General features: G+C 40.6%; 21 non-coding genes across 21 annotated transcripts; all 21 read right to left on the bottom strand.

Moving 5' to 3' along the window:
- Window positions 1–3755: 3755 nt before the first annotated feature.
- Window positions 3756–3829, bottom strand: Trnat-agu. Its single transcript has one exon. It is a non-coding gene; the product is annotated as a tRNA-Thr (tRNA).
- A 103-nt stretch (window positions 3830–3932) lies between these two features.
- Trnat-agu lies at window positions 3933–4006 on the bottom strand. Its single transcript has one exon. It is a non-coding gene; the product is annotated as a tRNA-Thr (tRNA).
- A 255-nt stretch (window positions 4007–4261) lies between these two features.
- Window positions 4262–4335, bottom strand: Trnat-agu. The gene has a single exon. It is a non-coding gene; the product is annotated as a tRNA-Thr (tRNA).
- Window positions 4336–4437: 102 nt separating this feature from the next.
- Window positions 4438–4511, bottom strand: Trnat-agu. Its single transcript has one exon. It is a non-coding gene; the product is annotated as a tRNA-Thr (tRNA).
- A 102-nt stretch (window positions 4512–4613) lies between these two features.
- Window positions 4614–4687, bottom strand: Trnat-agu. The gene has a single exon. It is a non-coding gene; the product is annotated as a tRNA-Thr (tRNA).
- A 273-nt stretch (window positions 4688–4960) lies between these two features.
- On the bottom strand, window positions 4961–5034 carry Trnat-agu. Its single transcript has one exon. It is a non-coding gene; the product is annotated as a tRNA-Thr (tRNA).
- Window positions 5035–5580: 546 nt separating this feature from the next.
- Trnat-agu lies at window positions 5581–5654 on the bottom strand. Its single transcript has one exon. It is a non-coding gene; the product is annotated as a tRNA-Thr (tRNA).
- Window positions 5655–5758: 104 nt separating this feature from the next.
- Window positions 5759–5832, bottom strand: Trnat-agu. Its single transcript has one exon. It is a non-coding gene; the product is annotated as a tRNA-Thr (tRNA).
- A 101-nt stretch (window positions 5833–5933) lies between these two features.
- Window positions 5934–6007, bottom strand: Trnat-agu. Its single transcript has one exon. It is a non-coding gene; the product is annotated as a tRNA-Thr (tRNA).
- A 346-nt stretch (window positions 6008–6353) lies between these two features.
- Window positions 6354–6427, bottom strand: Trnat-agu. The gene has a single exon. It is a non-coding gene; the product is annotated as a tRNA-Thr (tRNA).
- A 273-nt stretch (window positions 6428–6700) lies between these two features.
- On the bottom strand, window positions 6701–6774 carry Trnat-agu. The gene has a single exon. It is a non-coding gene; the product is annotated as a tRNA-Thr (tRNA).
- A 544-nt stretch (window positions 6775–7318) lies between these two features.
- On the bottom strand, window positions 7319–7392 carry Trnat-agu. Its single transcript has one exon. It is a non-coding gene; the product is annotated as a tRNA-Thr (tRNA).
- A 104-nt stretch (window positions 7393–7496) lies between these two features.
- Trnat-agu lies at window positions 7497–7570 on the bottom strand. Its single transcript has one exon. It is a non-coding gene; the product is annotated as a tRNA-Thr (tRNA).
- A 101-nt stretch (window positions 7571–7671) lies between these two features.
- Trnat-agu lies at window positions 7672–7745 on the bottom strand. Its single transcript has one exon. It is a non-coding gene; the product is annotated as a tRNA-Thr (tRNA).
- Window positions 7746–8210: 465 nt separating this feature from the next.
- On the bottom strand, window positions 8211–8284 carry Trnat-agu. Its single transcript has one exon. It is a non-coding gene; the product is annotated as a tRNA-Thr (tRNA).
- Window positions 8285–8385: 101 nt separating this feature from the next.
- On the bottom strand, window positions 8386–8459 carry Trnat-agu. The gene has a single exon. It is a non-coding gene; the product is annotated as a tRNA-Thr (tRNA).
- A 367-nt stretch (window positions 8460–8826) lies between these two features.
- On the bottom strand, window positions 8827–8900 carry Trnat-agu. Its single transcript has one exon. It is a non-coding gene; the product is annotated as a tRNA-Thr (tRNA).
- A 247-nt stretch (window positions 8901–9147) lies between these two features.
- Trnat-agu lies at window positions 9148–9221 on the bottom strand. The gene has a single exon. It is a non-coding gene; the product is annotated as a tRNA-Thr (tRNA).
- A 102-nt stretch (window positions 9222–9323) lies between these two features.
- On the bottom strand, window positions 9324–9397 carry Trnat-agu. Its single transcript has one exon. It is a non-coding gene; the product is annotated as a tRNA-Thr (tRNA).
- Window positions 9398–10779: 1382 nt separating this feature from the next.
- Window positions 10780–10851, bottom strand: Trnap-ugg. Its single transcript has one exon. It is a non-coding gene; the product is annotated as a tRNA-Pro (tRNA).
- A 651-nt stretch (window positions 10852–11502) lies between these two features.
- On the bottom strand, window positions 11503–11576 carry Trnan-auu. Its single transcript has one exon. It is a non-coding gene; the product is annotated as a tRNA-Asn (tRNA).
- Window positions 11577–15894: the final 4318 nt, after the last annotated feature.

Genomic DNA, 15894 nt, shown 5'->3' with positions numbered 1-15894 from the left:
AATGTCTCGGATTTGGACACCAGTCTGCTACTGTAAAGACCAGATCGGAGCAAATGTTTATATAAGTGCGGTGGCGAGAACCACAAATCAGCAGACTGCACGGAACAACCAAAATGCTTTCTGTGCACTCAAATGGAAAAGACAAAATAGCGTGTGCCATATCTCCGGTTCGGGTGCATGTAATGTATACAGAGCCGCCCTAGCGGAATCGACGAAAGCGCAGAATGACACGATACTTCAAGGAAACATTGAATAGATGTTCGCTTGCGCAGACCTACTTTACCAGCGCGAGCTGAGGACAAAATTGACGTCTGCATAATCAGCGAACATACAGAGCGCCCTTGTTAAATCATGGTACTGAATGACGAGTACAGCAGCTATCTGGTTAGTGACTCGGAAGATTACTCCCGTAGATACCGGATCTGGGGATGGTTATGTCTGGATAAAAAACCCCTGAAATGTATATCATGAGCGTATATTTATCTCCCAACGAAGGAATCAGCGTGTTCCGCCAGAAGCTGACCAGCATCGAGAACACCATCTGTGGATTTAATGGCGAAGTCTTAATAGCTGGAGACTTCAATGCTAAGTCTGTGGAATGGGGCGCAGATTTCTCAGACACCAGGGGAACGAAGTTGCGGACATGGCAGCGAGGCTCGATCTTACAGTCCTGAATACTGGAGTGACGTCGACATTTAGAAGACCTGGTTATCGAGAGTCAATTCTCGATATTACTCTGGCGACTCCAAAAACTGCCATGCAGAAACTGCCAGTGAATCCAGGACTGGAAGGTCTCCGAGGAATACACTGGAAGTGATCATCAATCCATCATCTACGGATAGAAGAGACTACCCACCACGTACACCGAGATTACGAAAGATGCAGCTGGAATACCAGGAAGTTGGACATTGATGCTCTACGAGAATCCCTCACGCGGGGGTGGGTGACACTCGAATCACATCCGTTCCCAACTAACAGCAGCGAGACGGAAAACATTGTAACAAAAACGATGAAGATTATAACCGCAGCATGCAATGCTTCTATGCCACTCGTAAAACACAGGACTTGCGCCGGCCAGCATATTGGTGGACATGCGAAATCGCAGAGCTGAGGAAAAAATGTCACCAACTCCGACGACGAGCAACAAGAGCTGCTAAGCACTCCCCAGCTCAGACCTACTACTCCAATGAGTACAAGGCGGCCAAGAAGGAGCTCAATAGAGCCATCAAGTCCAGTAAAGGCAAGCTGTGGGCAGAAATTTGCAACGACCTCAATAACGATGTCTGGGGCAAAGCCTACCATATAGTCGCAAAAGGATTGGGTAGAACCTTACCAGCCGCCAAAAAGCCCGGCTATGATGAACCAGATCGTTACTGAGCTCTTCCCAAACCACCCAGCGCGGAAGAAGAGTCGCTACAAGAACACCACCAATGTGTTGCAGTTCACTGTTTCGGAACTGCAAAACCGCAGCAAAAACCTTGAAACTAGGGAAAGCACCCGGCCCTGACGGTATTCCAACACAAGTGATTAAGCTCATTGCACAGGAATTCCTTACATCCTGTTGAATGCTTACAATGCATGCCTTGTGACCGGAACGTTCCCTTCTGTCTGGAAACGACAAAGACTCGTCCTTCTCGACAAAGGAAAGGGACCTCCGATAACAGCTTCATCATACAGACCACTGTGTATGCTGGATATAACTGGGAAGCTGCTTGAAAAACTTATCAAAGCCAGACTTCGAAAAGATGTTGAATCCTCCGGAGGTTTCTCCTCAAGCCAGTACGGCTTCCGGAAAGGGCGATCAACCATCGATGCAATCAAAGAAGTTGTAGAAACCGCAACAAAGTCGTGGGCTGGCAGCCTAAAGTCTAGGAAAGTTTGTATACTTCTCACGTTGGACGTGAAGAATGCTTTCAACAGCGCATCGTGGAAGGATATACTGGAGGCGCTGGAGAAGAGATTCCGGGTGAAAGATGACATCTTGACAATGGTGGACAGCTACCTGGACGATCGAGTACTCATCGTTGAAACCACTGAGGGAACAGTGAGCCGCAAGATAACAGCTGGTGCACCACAGGGTTCGGTTATGGGACCTGATCTGTGGAACGCTGACTATGACGAGCTGTTCGAAATTTCCTTACCCCCGCAGGTGCATCTCACAGGGTTTGCGGATGATGTCGCAGCTACTATTGTGGCAGACAGCGTTGAAGAGGCCGAGGTACTGGTCGATTTCACATCGAAGCCGTCGCGGCCTGGTTGGACCAGCACCATCTGAAGCTAGCCAAAGAGAAAACGGAGATGGTAGTCCTAACACGCCAAAAATGGTTCCCAGAACCGTTTAGTACAATCATCGACGGACTAACACTGACGTCTACAAAGTCAGTCCGCTATTTGGGCGTTCAGTTAGATGCAAAGCTGACATTCCGTGAACACTTGGAACGCACGTGTACAAGGGCTAGCAAGACTGTGTCTAGTCTATCGAGAATCATGGCCAATACTATCGGCCCACGTGCCAAAAAGAGAGAGCTCTCCTGGAGGTGGTTCACTCAGTCCTGCTTTACGGAGCGGAAATCTGGGCTCATACATTACAACAGAAGACGTATCGTAAGAAACTGGCAGCAGTACAGCGGCGAGGAGCACTTAGAGTGGCTTGTGCCTATCGCACAGTTTCCGAAGACGCAGTGCTTGTTATAGCTGGAGCTCCGCCTATAGACCTTTTGGCGATCGAAAGGGCCAGGTTGTGTATAACCTCAAAAAGGAGGCCTCAATGCCAGCGAAGCGAGGGCAATGGTGAGAAAGGACACCCTGAAGAATGGAAAGTAAGGTGGCAGGCGTCTGATCGTGGTAGATGGACAGCACGTCTGATCCCTAATATCGAGGCCTGGCTCGCCAGGAAACATGGCGAAACAGACTTCTTTCTAACTCAGATGATGACGGGTCATGGCTCGTTCAATGCATATCTCTTCAGGTTCGGTTTGCACACATCACCGACGTGCAAATACTGTCCGGAAAAACCGACGATGCTGAGCACACCTTTTTTAAGTGCACGCGCTGGAAAAACTTCAGGGCTGACACCGAATTGTCCTGGGAAGGGCCCTTAATCCCCAGAACATTGTAAATACCATGCTGCAAGCAAGGAAAACTGGGCCGAGGTAGCGCTTATGCACGGCGCCTCTTGACAGCAAAATCGCCGGAGAGGGACCATAAACTTAGGAGCTAACGTCACGTGACGCAACACGGACTGGGTTGAAGTAATGCTAACGGGTTCCGACCAGTCTTCCCCGTGATCATATGCGGGGAAATGAGGAGAGGAGGTTTTTTCGTGGTGGAAATCCCACACTACCGTCCATCATCTTTTAAACACACGTGTCTTTGAAAGATTTTTCCTTCTCTATATAAAAAAAAAAAGTTTCGAACTCACGATATCCTGTTTACTAGACAGGCGCTTTAACCTAAGCCACGACGCCGTTGTTCTCACGAACAGATTTACTCAAGTTAACGACAATATTTTGAGGAAAATCTCAAGAATTAAGGCTCCTTTACGGCAGAACACAAAAAAAAAATCAAATACTCGTGCGAGATTCGAACTCACGACCTCCTGTTTACTAGACAGGCGCTTTAACCAACTAAGCCACGGCGCCGTTGTTCTTGCAAATGGATTTAATCAAGTTGACGACAATATTTTGAGGAAAGTCTTGTGAAAATCTCAAGAATCAAGGCTCCTTTAGGACAGAACACAAAAAAAATCAAATTCAAGGCACCGGCGAGATTCGAACTCACGATCTCCGGTTTACTAGACAGGCGCTATAACCAACCAAGCCACGGCGCCGTTGTTTTTACAAACAGATTTACTCAAGTTAATGACAATATTTTGAGAAAATCCCAAGAATCAAGGCTCCTTTAGGAGTCTTCAAAAAAGAAAATCAAACCCAAGGCCCCGGCGAGATTCGAACTCACGATCTCCTGTTTACTAGACAGGCGCTTTAACCAACTAAGCCACGGCGCCGTTATTTTCACAAGCAGATTTACTCAAGTTAACGACAATATTTTGAGGAAAATCTAAAGAATCAAGGCTCCTTTAGGGCAGAACACAAAGAAATCAAATTCAAGGCTCCGGCGAGATTCGAACTCACGATCTCCTGTTTACTAGACAGGCGCTTCAAACAACTAAGGCACGGCGACAATATTTTAAGGAAAATGTCTTGTGAAAATCTCAAGAATCAAGGCTCCTTTAGGGCAGAATACAAAAAAATCAAATTCAAGGCTCCAGCGAGATTCGAACTCACGATCTCCTGTTTACTAGACAGGCGCTTTAACCAACTAAGCCACGGCGCCGTTGTTCTCATGAACAGATTTACTCAAGTTAACGGCAATATTTTGAGGAAAATCTCAAAAATAAAGGTTCCTTTAGGGCAGAACACAAAAAAATCAAATTCAAGGCTCCGGCGAGATTCGAACTCACGATTTCCTGTTTACTAGACAGGCGCTTTAACCAACTAAGCCACGGCGCCGTTGTTTTTACAAACAGATTTACTCAAGTTAACGACAATATTTTGAGGAAAATATCAAGAATCAAGGTTCCTTTAGGGCAGAACACAAAAAAATCAGATCCAAGGCTCCGGCGAGATTCGAACTCAGGATCTCCTGTTTACTAGACAGGCGCTTTAACCAACTAAGCCACGGTGCCGTTGTTTTTACCAACAGATTTACTCAAGTTAACGACAATATTTTGAGGAAAATCTCAAGAATCAAGGCTCCTTTACGGCAGAACACAAAAAAAGTCAAATACTTCGGCTAAATTCGAACTCACGATCTCCTGTTTACTAGACAGGCGCTTTAACCAACTAAGCCACGGCGCCGTTGTTCTTGCAAATGGATTTAATCAAGTTGAGGAAAGTCTCTTGTGAAAATCTTAAGAATCAAGGCTCCTTTAGGACAGAACACAAAAAAATCAAATTCAAGGCACCGGCGAGATTCGAACTCACGATCTCCGGTTTACTAGACAGGCGCTTTAACCAACTAAGCCACGGCGCCGTTATTTTTACAAACAGAGTTACTCAAGTTAACGACAATATTTTGAGGAAAATCTCAAGCCACGGCGCCGTTATTTTCACAAACAGATTTACTCTAGTTAACGACAATATTTGGAGGAAAATCTCTTGTGCAAATCTCAAAAATCAAGGTTACTTTAGGGTAGAACACAAAAAAATCAAGTGCAATGCTCCGGCGAGATTCGAACTCAGGATCTCCTGTTTACTAGACAGGCGCTTTAACCAACTAAGCCACGGCGCCGTTGTTTTTACAAACAGATTTACTCAAGTTAACGACAATATTTTGAGGAAAATCTCAAGAATCAAAGCTCCTTTACGGCAGAACACAAAATCAAATATACTCCGGCGAGATTCGAACTCACGATCTTCTGTTTACTAGATAGGCGCTTTAACCAACCAAGCCACGGCGCCGTTGTTTTCACAAACAGATTTACTCAAGTTAACGACAATATTTTGAGGAAAATCTCTTGTGAAAATCTCAATAATCAATGCTCCTTTAGGGCAGAATACGAAAAAAAAATCAAATTCAAGGCTCCGGCGAGATTCGAACTCACGATCTCCCGTTTACTAGACAGGCGCTTTAACCAACTAAGCCACGGCGCCGTTGTTTTTACAAACAGGTTTACTCAAGTTAACGACAACATTTTGAGGAAAATCCCAAGAATCAAGGCTCCTTTAGGAGTCTTCAAAAAAGAAAATCAAATCCAAGGCTCCGGCGAGATTCGAACTCACGATCTCCTGCTTACTAGACAGGCGCTTTAACCAACTAAGCCACGGCGCCTTTATTTTCACAAGCAGATTTGCTCAAGTTAACGACAATATTTTGAGGAAAATCTCAAGAATCAAGGCTCTTTTAGGGCAGAACACAAAAAGTCAAATCCAAGGCTCCGGCGAGATTCGAACTCACGATCTCCTGTTTACTAGACAGGCGCTTTAACCAACTCAGCCACGGCGCCGTTATTTTTACAATCAGATTTACTCAAGTTAACGACAATATTTTGAAACCAACTAAGCCACGGCGCCGTTGTTCTCATGAACAGATTTACTCAAGTTAACGGCAATATTTTGAGGAAAATCTCAAAAATAAAGGTTCCTTTAGGGCAGAACACAAAAAAATCAAATTCAAGGCTCCGGCGAGATTCGAACTCACGATTTCCTGTTTACTAGACAGGCGCTTTAACCAACTAAGCCTCGGCGCCGTTGTTTTTACAAACAGATTTACTCAAGTTAACGACAATATTTTGAGGAAAATATCAAGAATCAAGGTTCCTTTAGGGCAGAACACAAAAAAAATCAAATCCAAGGCTCCGGCGAGATTCGAACTCAGGATCTCCTGTTTACTAGACAGGCGCTTTAACCAACTAAGCCACGGTGCCGTTGTTTTTACCAACAGATTTACTCAAGTTAACGACAATATTTTGAGGAAAATCTCAAGAATCAAGGCTCCTTTACGGCAGAACACAAAAAAAGTCAAATACTTCGGCGAGATTCGAACTCACGATCTCCTTTTTACTAGACAGGCGCTTTAACCAACTAAGCCACGGCGCCGTTGTTCTTGCAAATGGATTTAATCAAGTTGAGGAAAGTCTCTTGTGAAAATCTTAAGAATCAAGGCTCCTTTAGGACAGAACACAAAAAAATCAAATTCAAGGCACCGGCGAGATTCGAACTCACGATCTCCGGTTTACTAGACAGGCGCTTTAACCAACTAAGCCACGGCGCCGTTATTTTTACAAACAGAGTTACTCAAGTTAACGACAATATTCTGAGGAAAATCTCAAGCCACGGCGCCGTTATTTTCACAAACAGATTTACTCAAGTTAACGACAATATTTGGAGGAAAATCTCTTGTGCAAATCTCAAGAATCAAGGTTACTTTAGGGTAGAACACAAAAAAATCAAGTGCAATGCTCCGGCGAGATTCGAACTCAGGATCTCCTGTTTACTAGACAGGCGCTTTAACCAACTAAGCCACGGCGCCGTTGTTTTTACAAACAGATTTACTCAAGTTAACGACAATATTTTGAGGAAAATCTCAAGAATCAAAGCTCCTTTACGGCAGAACACAAAAAAATCAAATACTCCGGCGAGATTCGAACTCACGATCTTCTGTTTACTAGATAGGCGCTTTAACCAACCAAGCCACGGCGCCGTTGTTTTCACAAACAGATTTACTCAAGTTAACGACAATATTTGGAGGAAAATCTCTTGTGAAAATCTCAAGAATCAATGCTCCTTTAGGGCAGAATACGAAAAAATCAAATTCAAGGCTCCGGCGAGATTCGAACTCACGATCTCCCGTTTACTAGACAGGCGCTTTAACCAACTAAGCCACGGCGCCGTTGTTTTTATAAACAGGTTTACTCAAGTTAACGACAACATTTTGAGGAAAATCCCAAGAATCAAGGCTCCTTTAGGAGTCTTCAAAAAAGAAAATCAAATCCAAGGCTCCGGCGAGATTCGAACTCACGATCTCCTGTTTACTAGACAGGCGCTTTAACCAACTAAGCCACGGCGCCTTTATTTTCACAAGCAGATTTGCTCAAGTTAACGACAATATTTTGAGGAAAATCTCAAGAATCAAGGCTCTTTTAGGGCAGAACACAAAAAGTCAAATCCAAGGCTCCGGCGAGATTCGAACTCACGATCTCCTGTTTACTAGACAGGCGCTTTAACCAACTCAGCCACGGCGCCGTTATTTTTACAATCAGAATTACCCAAGTTAACGACAATATTTTGAAGAAAATCTCAAGAATCAAGGCTCCTTTACGGCAGAACACAAAAAAAATCAAATACTCCGGCGAGATTCGAACTCACGATCTCCTGTTTACTAGACAGGCGCTTTAACCAACTAAGCCCCGGCGCCGTTGTTCTTGCAAATGGATTTAATCAAGTTGACGACAATATTTTGAGGAAAGTCTCTTGTGAAAATCTTAAGAATCAAGGCTCCTTTAGGACAGAACACAAAAAAATCAAATTCAAGGCACCGGCAAGATTCGAACTCACGATCTCCGGTTTACTAGACAGGCGCTTTAACCAACTAAGCCACGGCGCCGTTGTTTTTACAAACAGATTTACTCAAGTTAACGACAATATTTTGAGGAAAATCCCAAGAATCAAGGCTCCTTTAGGAGTCTTCAAAAAAGATAATCAAATCCAAGGCTCCGGCGAGATTCGAACTCACGATCTCCTGTTTACTAGACAGGCGCTTTAACCAACTAAGCCACGGCGCCTTTATTTTCACAAGCAGATTTGCTCAAGTTAACGACAATATGTTGAGGAAAATGTCAAGAATCAAGGCTCTTTTAGGGCAGAACACAAAAAGTCAAATCCAAGGCTCAGGCGAGATTCGAACTCACGATCTCCTGTTTACTAGACAGGCGCTTTAACCAACTCAGCCACGGCGCCGTTATTTTCACAAACAGATTTACTCAAGTTAACGACAATATTTTGAGGCCGTTGTTTTCACAATATTTTGTGAATAACAGATTTACTCATGTTAACGACAATATTTTGAGGAAAATCTCTTGCGAAAATCTCAAGAATCAAGGCTCCTTCAGGACAGAACACAAAGAAATCAAATTCAAGGCTCCGGCGAGATTCGAACTCACGATCTCCTGTTTACTAGATAGGCGCTTTAACCAAATAAGCCACGGCGCCGTTGTTTTCACAAACAGATTTACTCGAATTAACGACAATATTTTGAGAAAAATCTTTTGTGATAATCTCAAGAATCATGGCTCCTTTAGGGCAGAATACAAAAAAATCAAATTCAAGGCTCCGGCGAGATTCGAACTCACGATCTCCTGTTTACTAGACAGGCGCTTTAACCAACTAAGCCACGGCGCCGTTGTTCTCACGAACAGATTTACTCAAGTTAACGACAATATTTTGAGGTAAATCTCAAGCCACGGCGCCGTTGTTTTCACAAACAGATTTACTCAAGTTAACGACAATATTTTGAGGCCGTTGTTTTTACAATATTTTGTGAATAACAGATTTACTCATGTTAACGACAATATTTTGAGAAAAATCTCTTGCGAAAATCTCAAGAATCAAGGCTCCTTCAGGACAGAACACAAAGAAATCAAATTCAAGGCTCCGGCGAGATTCGAACTCACGATCTCCTGTTTACTAGACAGGCGCTTTAACCAACTAAGCCACTGCGCCGTTGTTCTCACGAACAGATTTACTCAAGTTAACGACAATATTTTGAGGAAAATCTCAAAAATCAAGGTTCCTTTAGGGCAGAACACAAAAAAAACAAATTCAAGGCTCCGGCGAGATTCGAACTCACGATTTCCTGTTTACTAGACAGGCGCTTTAACCAACTAAGCCACGGCGCCGTTGTTTTTACAAACAGATTTACTCAAGTTAACGACAATATTTTGAGGAAAATCTCAAGAATCAAGGTTCCTTTAGGGCAGAACACAAAAAAATCAAATCCAAGGCTCCGGCGAGATTCGAACTCAGGATCTCCTGTTTACTAGACAGGCGCTTTAACCAACTAAGCCACAGCGCCGTTGTTTTTACAAACAGATTTACTCAAGTTAACGACAATATTTTGAGGAAAATCTCAAGAATCAAGGCTCCTTTACGGCAGAACACAAAAAAAATCAAATACTCCGGCGAGATTCGAACTCACGATCTCCTGTTTACTAGACAGGCGCTTTAACCAACTAACCCACGGCGCCGTTGTTCTTGCAAATGGATTTAATCAAGTTGACGACAATATTTTGAGGAAAGTCTTGTGAAATCCAAGGTTCCGGCGAGATACGAACTCACGATCTCTTGTTTACTAGATATGTACTCTAATTTAAAGAAATGTCCGGGCTCGTCCGGGATTTGAACGTGGGACATCCCGCACCTTAAGCAGAAAACATACCCCTAGACCAACAAATTTAAAGAAATGGGGCTCGAATTTAAAGAAACGTCCTCCGGACGGGAGGTCCGGGATTTGAACCCGGAACCTCCCGCACCCTAAGCGGAAATCATACCTCTAGACCAACGAGCCACGCGGTCTACTCAATAAACCTCTATACCCCTAGACCAACGAGCCACGGGTTATACCCAGTGCGTGTTTGTGTTGGATCCAATGTACAACATTGTAGTAAATAATAGACTTTGTATGTAGTATATAATCTGTAACCCACGGCGCAACCAGTGACCAATACCTGTCCATACATTGGGCCCTATTCACTTCACACACAAATAGTTAACATTTACTTCACTTCTATAAACTATACAAACTATACAAAGTCTACTTTCGGTTCGGGTGACAGCTTCCGAAACGCTGTCCCCCCATGACGTCCTCTAGGCTTACATTAAAAACATTTTATTAACCCTTTCGTGCGCTGGACCGCACGTTTGCCGACTTTGAGGCCATGCAGGCAACGCACACCCTCGACCACGACTCATGACTGAAAGGGGTAGTTATGTAGTTATGTGGGTGCTCACCCACACATTCGTAACTATATGATGAACAATATAATCATTAAATACTATTGGGTATAAAAAATATTTTTTTAATATTCCAGGATATGAATAATAACTACTATACGCCCCAGGGTGAGCTCGAACCATTAACTAGCCAATTGTGCCACGGAGGCCTTTGCCGTGGATTTGAATCCGGGACATCCGCACCTTAAGCAGAAATCATACCCCTAGACCAACGATTCAAATAAAACATTGTAGTAAATAATAGGTACTCGAATTTGAAGAAATGTCCGGGCTCGTCCGGGATTTGAACCCGGGACCTCCCGCACCCAAAGCGGAAATCATACCCCTAGACCAACGAGCGTCATACTCTACCCAGTGCGTCTTTGTGTTGCATCCAATGTACAACATGCCACGGGTTCTACTTAATAAACACATTTTACACATGATTTGCCACTTACGTTTAATATCTAAGCCGAAATCATAACCCTAGACCAACAAGCCACGAGTTTTATTCAGTGTGTGTTTGTGTTGGAACCAATGTAAAACATTGTTGTAATTAATATGTTTTCGGTCCAATATACAATACTGTAGTAAATAATATGGGCTCGTCCGGTATTTATCCCGGTATCTCCCGCACCCAAAGCGGGAATCATACCTCTAGGCCAACGAGCAAAGGGTTGTACCCACTTCGTATTTGTGTTGCATCCAATGTACAACATGCTACGGGTTCTACACAATAAACACATTTTACACATGATTTGCGACTTACGTTTAATATCTAAGCCGAAATCATAACCCTAGACCAACAACCCACGAGTTTTATCCAGTGCATGTTTTGTGTTGGAACCAATGTACAACATTGTTGTAAATAATATGTTCTCGATTCAATATACAATACTGTAGTGAATAATATATGCTTGAATTTAAAGAAATGAATAATATAATTATCAAATACTATTGAGTATAAACAATATGCATTGAATATTCCAGAGTATAAACAGTAACTACTTTACGTCCCCGGGTGGGCTCGAACCACCAACCTTTGGGTTAATAGCCGAACGCGCTAGCCAACTGCGCCACGGAGACTCTTATTGCGCTGTTGATAATAGTAGGAGTAAATTATATATAGCATAAACAATAATTATAATTATTGAACAATAATGGGTATGAATAACAATTATTGTACGCCCCCGGGTGGGTTCAATGCATCAACCTTTTGGTTAAAGCCCAACGGGTAAACTATACATATGATGAACAATAAAATCATGAAATACTATTTCGGTTAGCGGCCGAACGCGCTAGCCAATTGCGCCACGGAGCCTCTTGTTGTGCTGTTGATAATAATAGGAGTAAATTATATATAGCACAAACAATAATTACAATAGGCCCTTGTCATATTGCTGATAATACTAGGGATAAACTATATATATGATTAACAATAAAATCATGAAATACTATTAGATATAAACAATTTTTATTGAATATTCTAGGGTATAAATAATTAACATTTTCACTCGTAGACCCTTGTCGTAATGCTAATAATAGTAGGGGTGAACTATATATATATATATATATATATATATATATATATATATATATATATATATATATATATATATATGAGTGAGTTCTTGAGGGCGATACATCAAACAAAGAAAAGCCAAAGATTTATAAAATAATCTTTATTTCCAAACGTTTCGACATTCAATTTAATGTCATCATCAGTGGATCTAAAAACAGTATGAAAATTAGTATATCTAGGTAATTATAATATATGTGGATTGGTAAAGTAACTATACAATAAGAGAAAAATTAACAAACAGCAACACTTAACAAGAAACCAAATATAAAAGATAGGAAAGGTAGTAGAGACTAGAATTAAATAAATAATTAAAAAGTATAGGCAAAAATATTTAAGTACACTCATATAAACCTACGCCTATATACATATATATACATACACACATACACACATACACACATATACATATATATAAATATATATATGTATACATGCATATATCCATATACACACACATGCAAACATATAATACACATATACATATACAGATACAACAATATATACCTATATATGTACACATATACATGTACGACTATACATATATAAATATACGTATATACATATATGCAACGTGCATGCATATTCACAACGACGTACATGTACATGTATGCACCATACATATACTCATACCTATCTATGTAACTATAGCTATACACGTATACACATACATATACGCATAAACACGTATATATACATATATACACACATATATATATACATATATATATATACATATATACATATATATATATACACACAATACATATATATACATATGTACATAAATGCTCACAAATATATATATATATATATATATATACACACACATATATATATATATATATATATATATATATATATATATATATACATATACATACATACATATATACGTATATACAAATACATGTATACACATATATATATGCACATACATACAAACATACATGTAAATAAGTAATATACATATATATACATACATACATACAAATACATATATACATATATAAACATACAATATATGTAAACTCGTATATGGGTCATTCTTTTACAAACCGGGCACCAACCATACCTCGACATTTTAGAATTGGCTGAAATTTTTTTTATAGATATTATATATAAAATCATTTGACACGTATTTCAGGATTTTGCCGGCAAAAATTTTTTTTCGTTGATATTTACGATTGAAATATTGCCGATTTTCTCAATTTTTATGATCTTCCTTTGCATTATGTTAATTATCTTCAGTTGTGTTGATCAGATCAGTATTGTTTTTTGTTATTATATTCATTATGAACTCAACTTTGAAGTAATTTAAAAAAAATAATGTTTTTGCAATTATTTTAACAATAATAACAATTGATTGTTAACATTGGTTTTACATGCGGGCGCCCCAACTTAAATCGATTGCGTAAAAAACCATATTGTTTCTTTTTTTATCTACTTAAAAATTATTTTTACAATTCGATGGGATGGCTGTTACATCGGAAGATATTAAATGTTTTCGAGGGAAAGTCGCGCCGCGCGTCCGTTTGAAAGGCGCATAGCGCGTATTAAATGGGTACAAGTACTATTTTTAACTAAAATATTTTACAATTTCGTTACTGAGGAAAAATAAATATATTATCTAAAATATGTAGTAGCAAATATTTTATACAAAATGCTCATACTTTTGAAACTGGTAAACTAAAACTTATTGATCGTTGGGAAAAAGTGCCACTCTGCAACCAGACCAAAATCTTTTTCGTGGCAAGTAAGATTTACAAAATTCTTTTTATTTTTATACTATATCATTAATTGCAACATAGTTTTATCAACGTTACTCCACTCTCTGTACCTAATTTTGTCAATATAATTTTCCTCAAAAATATTTTCTAATTCTGTGATGAAATTTTCTAGGCCAGGACACTGGGAGCACTTTCCAAAATAACAATTAAATACTACTACATATTTTAGATAATATATTTATTTTTCCTCAGTAACGAAATTGTAAAATATTTTAGTTAAAAATAGTACTTGTACCCATTTAATACGCGCTATGCGCCTTTCAAACGGACGCGCGGCGCGACTTTCCCTCGAAAACATTTAATATCTTCCGATGTAACAGCCATCCCATCGAATTGTAAAAATAACTTTTAAGTAGATAAAAAAAGAAACAATATGGTTTTTTACGCAATCGATTTAAGTTGGGGCGCCCGTATGTAAAACCAATGTTAACAATCAATTGTTATTATTGTTAAAATAATTGCAAAAACATTATTTTTTTTAAATTACTTCAAAGTTGAGTTCATAATGAATATAATAACAAAAAACAATACTGATCTGATCAACACAACTGAAGATAATTAACATAATGCAAAGGAAGATCATAAAAATTGAGAAAATCGGCAATATTTCAATCGTAAATATCAACGAAAAAAAATTTTTGCCGGCAAAATCCTGAAATACGTGTCAAATGATTTTATCTACAATATCTATAAAAAAAAATTTCAGCCAATTCTAAAATGTCACATTTTTTTTTACCAAAATCCGCCCGATTTGTAAAAGAATGACCCATATATGTAAAGCAAACAAATTATTTATGAAGATGGATAATACATATAAAATACAAGTGGACTTACATTACGTTGGTTGGTTACATATAGAGAAGTGTACACAACCAACGTAATGTAAGTCCACTTGTATTTTATATGTATTATCCATCTTCATAAATAATTTGTTTGCTTTACATATATACGAGTTTACATATATTGTATGTTTATATATGTATATATGTCTCGGGGGTGAATCCCAACTCCTACCGAGCGCGTCCCCAGGTGGCGGATCGGGGAACGTCCTAACCAGCCTTCGGGCTGGCGGATAGGGGTGAAATAAAATAGCCCCCGCGGACCAAAACGAGGTATGAAGGGGAAGTCACTTTACCTTGACTTTAACCCGTGATCGTTTCCTACTGCTACCCACTGGGAGTGCCTGCGCCCTTGTGTTAATATTTCCGATAACCTGGGTTACGGCTGATGTGAGCTTGCTCTGCCGAGGTGTAAGTAGCAGCAGTGAATCAGGAGCCAGCCACTTCGGGCCTTGATCAGGAAGTACGCAGTGAGTGCAGAGGTCGGAATCTGCACCGCCCCGGGCGAGTCTGGTCCGTCCGTGTTTTCTGGGACATGGCTAAGTGTTGACTGGGCCTCAGGGAACTGGGGTAGAAGTATCATCTTCGAGGGTACACCCGCTCCCAGTTAAAACAACCCGCCCCTCTGCGTACGATGCGCTGGTACTTCTAATAGCATGGAATTAAATAAGGAAAAATTCACAAAAACTGCCACTATGGAAGTGGATACACACGAAACTGACGAGGGTCTGCCAGTGCGCACAAACCGAGACAGACTTCATTCAGCTCCGATTGGTAGCGGTCGCCCATCTCCCGTTGAACGCTTGGGTGAAAAGATTCATGAACTGCTGATTTTCATCCAAAAGAAGACAAATGTCCACGGTGACATAAGACGTCTAGCAGGTTCAATCAGTACGGCGTACAACCTGGCACTGAGTGATCTCTCTACCACGCTCGAAAAACCAATGGAACGAGTTGCGACGACGACTCAAACATCACCAGGGATGGCGACAACTGCGCCGCCGTGCACACCCATACCAAGCAAAGTGGAAAAAGATCCCAAAAAAAGGCAATTATCTTTGCCAAGCCCGATTTTATCCACTGAACGTCAAACCAAAAAGCCCACACAAGAGGGCGATTGGAAATTAGTTGACCGGAAAAAGAAGAAGGCTCCAGAACCGCGCGAGAACGATGCGCAAAAACGAACGGCTAAAGCG

The sequence above is a fragment of the Ctenocephalides felis genome, unplaced genomic scaffold (assembly GCF_003426905.1).
Source record: "Ctenocephalides felis isolate EL2017-DRISC unplaced genomic scaffold, ASM342690v1 CF-g0.4_SCAFFOLD_03573, whole genome shotgun sequence".
NCBI lineage: Eukaryota > Metazoa > Arthropoda > Insecta > Siphonaptera > Pulicidae > Ctenocephalides > Ctenocephalides felis.
Note: the sequence above shows the minus strand (reverse complement) of the source record. Positions and strands in the feature narration are given on the sequence as shown.